Source organism: Corapipo altera, unplaced genomic scaffold (genome assembly GCF_003945725.1).
Source record: "Corapipo altera isolate COAL_440 unplaced genomic scaffold, ASM394572v1 73, whole genome shotgun sequence".
NCBI lineage: Eukaryota > Metazoa > Chordata > Aves > Passeriformes > Pipridae > Corapipo > Corapipo altera.
In genome coordinates this window covers 1,387,468-1,399,497 of record NW_020884957.1, presented here as the reverse complement: position 1 = coordinate 1,399,497, position 12,030 = coordinate 1,387,468, and the positions used below count along the sequence as shown (strand labels likewise).

The following is a 12,030-nucleotide window of genomic DNA, read 5'->3' as shown; positions in this document are numbered from 1 at the left end:
CTTTTAAGAAGACCAGAGGAGCTCCTTCCCTGGTAGAATACCTATGTCTGCTCAAAAGTGAGGTTTCCAGAGACAGTAGGGTGAGACAGGCAAGAGATTCAAGCCAGGAACATGTAGCTCAGAAAAAAAACCCTGTAAAATGCTGAGAAGAAGGTAGCAGACCCACAGTCAAACTCCAAAGGTGTTGGAAAGGAAGTTAAGGACCAGGGAGGACTGTGGTTTTTCGTTCCAATGCACAAAACCTCAGCGTACTCAAAACAAGCACTAGTATTCGAAACTTGAAAGTATTCATGGGCAGAGATCAGGCTGTGAATAAACCTTATATCTATCTATTATTTTGGTTCTATCAACACTGTAAGTTTTCTCTATGTAAGGAGTTAATTAACTAAGATGACTAGCTGCAATTCTAATGAAAATAATATCCTTTGAGTTTTTTGATCTTCTTTGGGAACACAATGTACAGCAGATGATCTAAATCAGTCCTCTTCAGTTCCCTGGCCCCCTACCTGGGGACCCTCCACAGTGACCAAAGGTTATTTTGTATCTTCACTCTGTAGCTACAAACTTGTACTTCAGGAAAAAAAGGTGTATATATATGTGCCATCATGAACTCACTTGGCCTGAACAAGGCCCTCATCTTGATGGCACTCATACTGAATGTGCACAGCAATCATGTTGTTGTCTCCATCATTTATAGATGTTATGCTTTATTTAGACACAATTAAAATCTCAAGCAATTAGAAGTGGATCCAAAGAAGGTTTTCTCTATGAAAGAAACTCAGGCCAGTATGACTGTGACAGCTACTGGCCTTTATGCAATATGCAGCCCAGCACAGCCACAGCTTGACAGACAAGCTTTGTCTATTACAATAGCAAATGTTTCCTCTAAAACTCTGTTTTGGAAGGTTTTTCAACTCACTAATGTAGTTTAATTATGATCTTGCAGCACTTTATTTAATTTTCTACAGGAATCAAAACCTAATTCTTCTTGAAAATAAGACTGACAATGCAACCTGTCACAGACAGGTTTGGGTTTGTTGGTTTTTTCTTTCTAATTTAGTCAAGAGTCACTTTTCCTTAAAACTAGAAGGTGTAAGAAGGAAAGAATTCTCTTCCCTTTCAGTCAACAGAAGAAATCACATTAATATTTCTTCAAGTGATAAGAAGTTTAAAAGCGTTAAATGCTTTCAGCTGGCAGAGCTCCAAGTTTTCCATATTGTTACAGGATTTGCATGAAACTTTGTTTAAGACCAAGTTCTCATGTTGATATGATCTCACTAGTGAACATCTAGATTTGGGAGCCATATGCATGCAAACAGTTGGGATCTAGTAGCACTAGTTATAAAGCTTACAATTAAAGTTTTACAATAAGTCATTCTGTTCTCATGCCTCCACTCATTATACATGAATGACAGAACACACTTAAGCTTAGGACATAGATCGTACCGTGTTCTGCACATCTGCTAATGCACACATTGCATGTTACTGTCACTGATTATCAAGGTGTTCTCTGAAATAGGTTGAGTTAGTTCATGGCTGAAAATATGGACTTCTAGAAAGGGTAAGCAAGGGAAGTGACAATATAACCACTACGATAATTTAATTGAAATACAGATAAATTATCTACAGGAATGTGGTAAGGAAGGGTACAGAGCCAAAGCTAGATGAAAAGTTAGTAAATATTAGCTTGAAGACACCAAGCCTTTTTTTACTGTGACACATTTACAAATATGGACAGGGAAAATATAGTATATCCAAACAGAGTAAAATACAGTTTCTAATATACAGAAGCATCTAAAATTGCTTGTTTAACAAGGAGAAAATCTGCCAAAGAACTTGTTTTTTAAGTAGAAAGGAAATAAAAGCTGCTGATATAAATATTTCTATTCTCGGTCTGTAAATTTATTGTCATTGTTTCACAGCAAACTCCTGGACAGACTTTTTTTCTGAACCACAAATCTGTCAGTGCAGAACTTCCTTCACTCCCTGTCACCTCTGTGTTTTAGATGGTGAGGCACTCAGATGTTCAGTCTCTTTCCTCACAGGGTCAGTGGCTGCAGGAGAGCATGCAAAGCCCGCTTGTTTCCCTCAACACCATCCTCCATATATCAACTTCAAGTTAGAACAGAGATGGCAGACACAATATTTACCCTGCTTCAAGCAAGGCGGATCCACTAAGTTTGTCATTTGTTGACTGCTATGTTTGCTCTTCTCCATAATGCCTTGGTGACAGTGTTGTTCCAAGAGATTTTTGCAAAAACACCTGTAGGTGATTTGCTGTATAATTTGAACCCTTGGTAACAGAAGGTACCTGAGCACTGAAGGCCACTTTCAATACATCGCGTGGTAGTGGATTGTCAATACAGTGTATTGTTCAGCCAGGAATTAGACACCATAAGGAGTGCCACATTCCTTCTGCTAGAAGCATCAATAATTTCTTCTGAATCTGTCAGTCACTGATTCATCCACAGAAGAGAATGACAGCTGAACTTTCAGTGACCTAATAATTATTCTAGTTCTTATAAAAAAATACTGCATCATTAGTTTTCTTGAGCTCTGTTGAAGCTTTTACACACTATTACATAGACAGGAAAACAGTGCACTCCGGTGAGCTATCATATTTCAGTTCACATGACAGCTCTTATTTAGCATGGCTCTAAAACTATTATTCATTAAGGTAATGTCATCAGTTCAAGGCAACTGGATGTAAAGCATGGGCCACTATGCCGAAAGCTGAATGTTTCTCTAAATATCACCTAGGGAAACTAGAACTGAGTAAATCATTAAGATGCAAAATACTGGTGGAACATCAGATGGCTGCAAGAGGCTTAAAAGGTTTCTGCTGATACGTCTTCACTGCAGGATAGTTTTCTTCAAGGCGGAGATCCTTAAGGGCAGGAAATGAGAATATAGGAACAAAGAATGGATAAATCTCTCTTACCAAAATTTTTTCCTGCAAGTAGTACCAGATTTGTCATAAAAAAATGCCAAGGACAACTTGTCACTCTCCTTGAACTCTCACATCCTACATGCAGCTTTCTAGAGCTATCAGGAAGTTCTTAGCTACAACTGCTGGAGCTACATAGAGCACATGTGGACTGCAAAGAAGGAAAGATTTTCCATATTTCCACATTTGCTTTGGTTGGCTAATTTAGGCATTTGAATTATAGGCTTGGGAACTATCCTAAGCACTCAAGTATCCTACGGAGGCCTCATGTGTTCATAGTGAAAGCTCCAAGCGAAACAAAGTTGCAAACCAACGGTACCTTCTCCTATCTCTCAAAGTGAGGGACGGAAGAGCCTGAAAAATCTCGCTGGATTTTGAGTTTTGTGCCCTGGAGAGTTGCTGTCTCCCTTGCTTCACAGGGCCTGTAGATCTGAAAAGGAAAGCAATAGACAACAGCCACCTTTCACCCTTTCTTCAGTGACAGCAGCTATTCCCAGTGCAGAGTGTACATTCTCTGGTGCAGAGTTTACACACAGGGTTGAGCGATGCTGCTGAAGGAAAACAAGCCCCACAACCTCAATACATCTCGCTAGGAAACCTGTTGGTTAGAGCAGCCAGCACATCTTCCCCATTTGCCTCACTTTTTCAGGTGACAGCAAGAAACCCAGAAGAGCTGTTTTTAGCACCTCAGATCTCATTGAATTTGCCTCCTCCCACCAGCTCGGCACAATTAGTAGCAGAATTCAATCATGTACTTACCATCACTGGCCAAAATACAGCAATTTTGCATATAGGAAACTTTGCACATGAATGGGAAATATCGAAATAATCTGAATATCTCATCTAGTGGTGACGGGTTTCTCCCTATCCTTTTCTCAACTCCTGGTTTTATACCACCTCTAGCCTGTTTTTGTTTTTGTTTTCTTTCTCCTGTAATGACATGCTTCATTGCCTTGAGGGAAGATGATTACAAGAAACCAGCGTAGCAATTCTCAGTGATGCCTTAAGCCCCTAATGTTTTTTTTATTTCTTTTAATATTTGTAAGACTTGTAAGTTTTATAAGCAGTGAAAGTAGAAACCCTCTCTTCTTTGCCCTTGTTCCTTTCCCTTTTCCCTGTAGCACCCTTGTTTACACATTCCTTAACCCTCTTACCCCATTCTATGCTCCCCATATCAACCCTACTCCTGAATCCAATAGAAATGTTTAGTCTTTTGTCAAGGTTAGGCCTAGACAGTTGACAGAACAGCATATCTGGGCCTAAACCACAGAATGAAGTCAAGAATTAGATAACTATGTACCCTTTGTGCTCTGATGATGATGAAGATGGGATGAATGGAGGGTCCCGAAATGCACCCCAGACTCATTTTCAGGGGGTGGACCCCGGGGCGGTCCAGAGGAAAGGCCACAGGGTGGATACATCTGGGATTGGATGGATGATGTTATAAAATGTAACCTCTCGGGCACAGGGACTCGCGCGCGTCTGGTAACATCTTAGCCTTGGCAAATAAAACCCTTTCTTATCTCACCCCTAATTAACTGCTCCGGAGATTTTTTCAGTACCTAAATCCCACGGCAACATCAGCCTCTGGTCTATCTCAGGCAAATGGAAGTACCGAAGCGTTTCTCACGGTGTTACTCTTCCAAACATGTTGACTACATGTTTGTAATGGGTTTTCACGGTTTTCTACATCCTGATTTGAGCTTCTCTTGCATGTGTTTTTCTAAGGTAGTTAGATGAGAGACTTGCATCATTTCTAGTATTGTTGATCCATTCTTTATTTTGTCTAACTTTGCTTAATTTCTTCTCCATAGTTCAGCAATCACCTTAAATTTGTCTAGTGGACGCACATCTACAGCATCCTGATATGTCACCATCTTCTACTTCATCCTAAAATAGTTAATAAGGTCAAGATGTAATTTTGAATATGAGCCCCTCCTTCACTAACCATTCACATAAGGAAAACAGTAATAGCAGAAAATAATTTCACAAATTATAACCAGGCTCTATCCTTCTACAGGGGTTATGCTCTACATCCCACTGAGCATTTAAAAACTACTGAAACAGGAAACAGTCAGCAGCCCCCTGATTTTACTGCTCGTACAGAGTTGGCTTCTGTTAGCAATGTAAGGTAACGATGGCATAGATTTCTGCCATTAAAATTAATCCTTGGAAATCTTTGTTATTATATTTACTAGGCTTTTGCCTGGAGTAAAAGGTGATACTTCAATATTGTATTCACATCCTCTTCATGCCAATGCATCGGTAGACTACAACCACCATCATGACATCATCCATTAACATGCTCTTATAAGTAGCAAAAGGTAGGTGGCTAAGGCCCAGTCTTATTACACATTCAGCGTTGTATCCTTTGTAAGGACAGTAAGTCTCTAATCAAAATGAAGCTCTTGTCACCAGCCCTATGGTTTACATTAAGCAACAAGTCATGCTGCTCTGAACAACTGCTAGGGTAGTGTATGTAAAATAAAATCTTTTGAAAAGACATTAAGATTCCTAAAGGTTAAAAAATAAAATCCCTGGATCAGCAGATCATAATCATATGTGGCACCACTTACCAGGCTAAAATCTAAACTATGCAACATGTGACTAAAAAGCATGTGGTTTTCCCAACACTACAGCACCGGTGGGGTACTTGGCAGTCTATACTAAACAAGTCAGGCGACTATGCAGCCTACTTAAGTTTTATTCTGCAGAAGACAATACCAAACACATCAAAAGAGATCAGTCTCTGACTTCTATTCCAAGACAGAAGGTTTTTATTAATAAAACTGTTTCCTCAGAGTTAAATTCCATTAACTGTACTTAAGAGGGAATTACTACACATCTTGCTCCCAGGCAAACCTGACCATTCCACATGTGTTACAAATCAGTATCTCTTTACATTTACTGGTGTTCTGAAGAAAGTCAAAGGACTTTATTTTCAGATTCCGGCAAGTCAGGAATTTTTCATGTTTAAGGAATCACATTTCTATCAATCACTTTCTATTTTAAACTTAAGAATTTTCATATCAAATAGCCAACAGCTATATTTTTATACTAACCACATTTCTCTATCTTGAAGTAAGAAGCTTAGGTGGCATCATGTGTTTAAGGAAGAGAGTTGTGAGATACAAGATGTTGTAAAGAAGACTTTAAAGTCCTTTCCATTCTGCACAAAGTGTTTCCCCTCTTCTTCTCCCTGTACTTTTTTTAATCTTGAAAGCATTTTCTACTAATGCATGAAATACCAATTATGCTACATATGGTTTCTATTTTCAAGTCTCTAATGCTTTCAGGAATTTCTCTGATTTCTCTAGTTGTTACCTCATCCTTGTCATTCCTGATTGACACAGAAACAGCAACCAAGTCACTCCTACGTATCTTTCTTTACTTATAAATCTGTTTCCATGCATCTGTAGGGTACTTCAAAATGGCGTGCCTTTAGTACCCTTGTATGAATGAAGGTACAGCATTGAATACTGGTTGATTATTATACTCTTCATTATACTTGAAGAGCATCTAGTTTTCTTACTCGAAGAATTCAGATTTTAACCATCACATTTACAGTGTACCCATGGATTTATACCTACCCACCTAAATCAAGACCTGGGATTTGTGCATAAATGTGTACATACAACTGCGGAATCCTCATCATGTAGATGGATGGGGGAAAAAAATGCAAGAAATATTCTGAAATTCTTTTCTTTCAAAATTAGTGCAAAATCAGCTTTCCATGGCACGTTTCCAACTAACTAATAGCTCAATGGTAGCTGAATATCTGAAAATGAAGCCTCACAGAACTCTCTCAAGATTTCATGGGAAGGCCTGTTTCTGCCCTGCAACCAGCTTCTGCCTCTTGATGCATCCCATCAGGCCATGAGTGGATGCCTGCCCAAGGGAAGAACTTAGCATTGTTCTGACAGAAGCTGTCGTGTACACAGGAGGCTCTGCTGAAGGACTTCATGGTTCACTGCATGAGGCAAAGCTACCAGTGGAACACAGCACAAACAGAAGAAGCTTCATTTGGAAAATACAGTTTATTCCAGAGACTTAATTTTGAAAGATCAAAACACACAAATACTTAAGGACTAGAGACAATTCTAGAGACGGTTTCAAAATTATGGAGGTTGCATACTCTATATAATCTCAGGGAAAGAGTATGCCCCAAAGGTATGCCACTTTCTGAAATAAATCAATCATTTATCATCAGATTGTTTCAGTGGGTGATGCATTTCAAATGCAAAGAAGCATAGAAGGAGGAGTGAAACAGAAATTTCACCTGATCATTGCTTCAGCAATAACTTGAACAGTAATTTTACCAGTTTTAACTTTTAATGTTGATTTTATTTTAACTGGATATGATATACTCAGAGGTTCATATCAACAGAAAAAACTGCTGCATGATTGCTTTTTGGCAGCTATTTACAGTTTTCTTGTATTACACGATCAGTTATTTCATTCCTAAAGCATGCAAGAACAGACAGAGCCGCCATGAATTTCCCAACATTTTGGGTTTATTCTGTCCACAGACCAGAGTTGGTGCTCTCTGGTGAAACTAAAACAGCCAGACAAAAAGAAAATATTCACTGCATACAATCTAGTAGCTAGGAAGATCTTGAAACAAAGCTTCTGCCTCTTACAAAGTTGTGCAAGACAATGAATAGACAGCAAGAAAAAAAACATTTGGTCGTATCCTTGCGTCTTCCTTTTCCCTCACCCCTAAAAGATGGAGAGTCTGCCCAAAGTTCTCAGAAACACCCTGAATACAAAAGGATTGTGTGGGATAAGCTATCTCCCCTGGAGGCAGCAGTAGCAGCAGATGCTGCATCTTCCCTCAGCATGGCACTTCCACTCCATTCTCCCTGGTCCCGTGCTTAATGGGGAACAGCCACACAGGGAAAAACCCCTGAGTTTGAAGCCTGGCTGCCAGTCTAGGTGGTGCTTGGCAAGCATCTGGCAAGCAGAGAGGAGACATTTTGACAGATTTTAGGGCTCTGATGGCTTCTTCAGAAGAGACCTTAATTGGAAACACTGGAAATACCAAGTGATAGCCATGCCGAGGAGCCTTGGGGTGTATGTTTTCCAGTGAATGTTCATCACCCTCGAGGGGAAGCAATAAAATCCACTGTCATCCCTTGTTTAGGAGCCCACTGGCAATAATCTTTTGTTAGTTTTAACTTCAGCTTGATAAGCACACCAGCTGTCTCTCTTCAGAAACTGTCATTAGCTTACAAAACTATCCATTTCCAACAGGCTTATGCATGCTCCCCCTAAAGAGAAATATATATCCTAATTTTGGACAAGAGCTAGGAAGGAAAAGGGGAGGAGGAGGAACCAGCACCGATGCCAGCAGCGAGATGCAACAATTCGAACAAAAGAGATTTCAAGATGTCGCACTAACACACACACACAAGCAATCTGAAATTTCCTGCTGAAAGATTGCTTCCCCTCGGCAGAGAGAGATGCTTGAGGAGGCCGCCCGAGCACGCAGAGCACGCGTGTCTCCCCCAGACGGAACCCGGCGGAGAGCACGTCCCTGCGGCGTGGCTGCTCCACAGGGCATCCGACTGCGGCACGTACGCTGCACCCACTTCGCCTCTTTGACCAAAGGGACCCACGAGCGAACCTGGGATACCCGCGCTGCTGCAGAGGGACCCCCTGCTCCCCATCTCCTGCGCCGCCCCTCAGGGCCGCTCCGAGGAGCGGGGGTGGGTGTTGGAGCCCGGGGCGTGGATGCTGTGGAGGGACCCGCAGCCGCTCGCCAGGCACAGACCGAAACCCGCCGAGGGCGGGGAGGGGCGGGCAGCACCAGCGGCCTTTTCCCCTTACAAAATTCCGAATTTTGTCTCGGCGAGGTGAAGGGGGAAGTGGGGTGTGTGCATGGCCCGGGGGGGTGTGTGTGGGGGGGTGTGGCACAGAACCAGATGTCAAAGCTAAGCCGGGCGCAGCGCCGGGGGTGAAGGCTGGGGGGTCACTCCGACGATCCCCCCCCCGGGGCTCGCAGGGGGCAAGGGGCGTGTGGGGCGCCTGGGGGTCGCGGCGCAGCGCGGCGCCTTTGTTCCGCCGCCGGCCCCAGCCCCACCGCCCCTCCGCGCATGCGCCGGGCACAGACAAAGGCGCGGGCTGGACGGTGGGGGCTTCCGCATCCCCCCCGACCCGCACCGCATCCCCCTCCCCGCATTGCATCCCCCCTCAGCACCGCATCCCCCCCGCTTAGCGCCCACCCGGCGCGGCGGGAGGATGGGCGCGTCCCAAGGAGGGGGATGTGTGTGCGTCCGCCCGCCCCCCCAAGCCCCGCGTGAGCCGCCACGCCCAGCTGAGGCGCGGGCAAAGCTCCCTGCGGGAGCGAGGTTCGAGAGGCGCTCGTGTGCGTGGGGGAGAGGCGGCACGGCGGCGCGGGTCGGGAGGGGCAAGAAAAAAGGTCGAGGGGAGGTGTAGCGTGCTTCGGTGCCGGGAGAACGGGGAGCCGACGGGGAGAGGGGGGACCTGTGGAAAGCGGGGGGCGGCATTCGATGAATATTCATGACACAGACACACTGGGGCGCACCGCGGGGGCGGCAGCGGCGGTCCTCGCCGTGTTTGGCGGCCGGTCCGTAGCCCCTGCGCGGGCAGAGCTCGGCGGGGCAGCCGAGCCCCCCCCCCCCCAAGCCTCGGCTTGTGCCGCCCGGCCGAGAGCGACGCTTAAAACCCGCCGGCTCGTCCACGCGCACGCGTGGCCGCGGCGGCACCGCCGCTCCCGCCGCCTCGCCGGGGACAGTCGCGTTGTCGCCGGCCACAATGGGCACGCGCCTCTTCCCCGCGCCTCGCCCGCCCCGCCGATCCCCCCCCCCCCCCACGATCCCCCTGCAGCACCGCCGCCCCCCGCCCAGCCGCCCTGCCATCTTCCTGACGCCGTGCGTGCTCTTCTCCCAGCGCTTCCTTTCGTGGAGAGCTTTGGCATCTTCTTTTTTTTTTTTTATTATTATTATTATTATTATTATTATTATTATTTAAGCAGCCTCTCTTTGGAAAAAAAAAAAAAAAAAAGCTAAAGGCACCGAAAAGAATTTGGGCATAAACCACTATTATTCCCACCACACCCACCGCTACCCCCACCCTTCCCCAAGAAAGCCTTCCCGGGCATTTAAATCTCATGGAATAGCCTTCGGTCCGTTGTGTGCCTCGAACCCGCTCCCAGGTGGTCCCCTCTCGAGGAATCGAGCTCCTCGCAGCGATATTCCTAAAGTGTGCCCGAGTAGGCGGCTCCCGGGCTGCTCCCTGCTCTTCCCGAGTCACACGCACGTCTCCTCTCTCCACATCCGAGACAAAACGGAGGGGGGGAAAAATGATAAAAATGACAAAGCTCGTGGGGTTTGCTGTGTAAATGACATAAATGAGATACACCGCTTCTTACCTTTATGTGTTTTTCCTCTGTCCCTTTCGGTGTGTTTGTGTGCTGGGGTGTCACAAAGAGAGTCCAGGTAGCCCAGAGCCCCCTTGCCTCGCTCGGAGCGCTGTGGCTCTCGCCCGCTCGCTCGCCGGGACTGGAGTGCCTAGTGCCTGCTGGAGCACTGCCGCCGCTACCGCGGCTGCTGCCTCTGCATTTCTCACTCTCTCCCCCTCCCTCTTTCCCTCCCTCCCCCCTTCCCTGTGACAGTCTGTGGGCAGTTCAAAAGCCACACGCACTTATTTATTTATTTTCCGGCTCGCGGGCGGGGGATGCGCTGCGCGGCGCTCGCGCTTAGGGGGCGCACGGACCCCAGGTTTAAATATCAGCCGTGCAGGCTGCGGGGGGGGGCGGGCTGGATCGCAGGTCCGCGAGCGCACCTTGCGACATTATCCCCCCCTACATTCCCCCCAGAAAGGGAAGGGAGCAGCTAAACTCTCTGCCCCAAGGAGAGCGGGCGCGGCGCGGGGTCCCACGCCGAGGTGCCGGGCGCTCCGCGACCGTCCGCATCCGCGCCGCATCGGGGCCGGCTGTGCACCATGGGGCGGCGGGTCGCGCCTCGGCGGAGCTGAGATGCTGCGCGACGGAGGGAACGGGCAAGCCGGGCCGCCTGCTTACACCTGCAGCCCTCTCGGGGAGCGGGAAGCCCGCCTGCCCGGCGGAGAGGGGCGGCACGGGCGGAAGAGACTGAAAAACCCCGGGCGTGGATGCTCTTGGCACGCTTAAGGAAAGAGTCTGCCCTTTAAACACAAGAGGCAACAAAATAGAGGAAAACAGCCCATTTCTCAGGAGAATGGATCTGTCTCCCGGGCGCTCCTGCAGCCGAAGAGCTGACCTGAACGTCGCTGGGGCTTCAGGACTGGTATCCCTCCAGCTCTCCCCCTTTTCCAGAGCGTCCCTGGGGCCGCCACAGAGCAACAAAGGGCACTGCCCGCACCTTCCCACCTCCCTCTTTTTGAAACCTGACTGCGGCGGGGACCAGGTGCGCCCTGGTCGTCGCTCCGCGCCCACTCCGCGCTGCGGGAGCCCGGCGGCGGCAGGCGATGCGCGGGGCTGGGGCGCCCTCTGCTCCCCGAGCGGCAAGCAGGCAGGAGCTGCCGGGATGAGCCGTACTGGGCGCCGGCTCCGGGCGGGGGACCAGCACCTGGGACCCAACTGCCTGGGACAGTCGGTGGAACGGACCCGCTGGGAGCGAACCGCCGTGGCGGCACCTCCACCGGGACGCTCTGGCTCCAGAGGCTCAGTCCGGCTGCGCCAGGGCTTCATAGCCAGCAGCACCATCTTTCAGCAGGAACAATGCAGGCTGTTTCCCATTAACTTGGGGACAAGGACCCTGTGAGAGGCGCGCAGTAGGCTCGCGATAAGGATTAGTCCGGTTTGCATTTTCGATGGAGAAGGAGCGAAAAGGGCGCAGGACATGTGGAGAGGGCGGTCGCGGCGGCCAGGGTGTGTTGCTGAGGGCCCCATGTGTGCGGTGTGATGTGCGGTGGTTCCCGGCCATTCCCATGTAGGAAAACTATCGGGCAATAAAATGCATTTGAGGTTTATGTGTTTCACACCCTGCAACCTGTAGCCGCGCCGAGCATCCCGCCAGGCGCTGCCGGGGCGGGGAGCTGGTCCGAGACGCGGGGGGAGACGCGGGGCTCAGGGGCGGACA

At 47.7% G+C, this 12,030-nt stretch overlaps 1 protein-coding gene across 1 annotated transcript in view; it reads right to left on the bottom strand.

Annotated features, from left to right (window-relative positions):
* The window catches only part of BASP1 (brain abundant membrane attached signal protein 1), a 52,577-nt gene extending 42,043 nt beyond the window's left edge, over nucleotides 1-10,534 (bottom strand). The window contains exon 1 of the mRNA XM_027663764.1: nucleotides 10,341-10,534. The gene's annotated coding sequence lies outside the window, so the exon portion shown is untranslated. The remainder of the gene's footprint in view (nucleotides 1-10,340) is intronic.
* Between the last annotated feature and the right edge of the window lie 1,496 nt (nucleotides 10,535-12,030).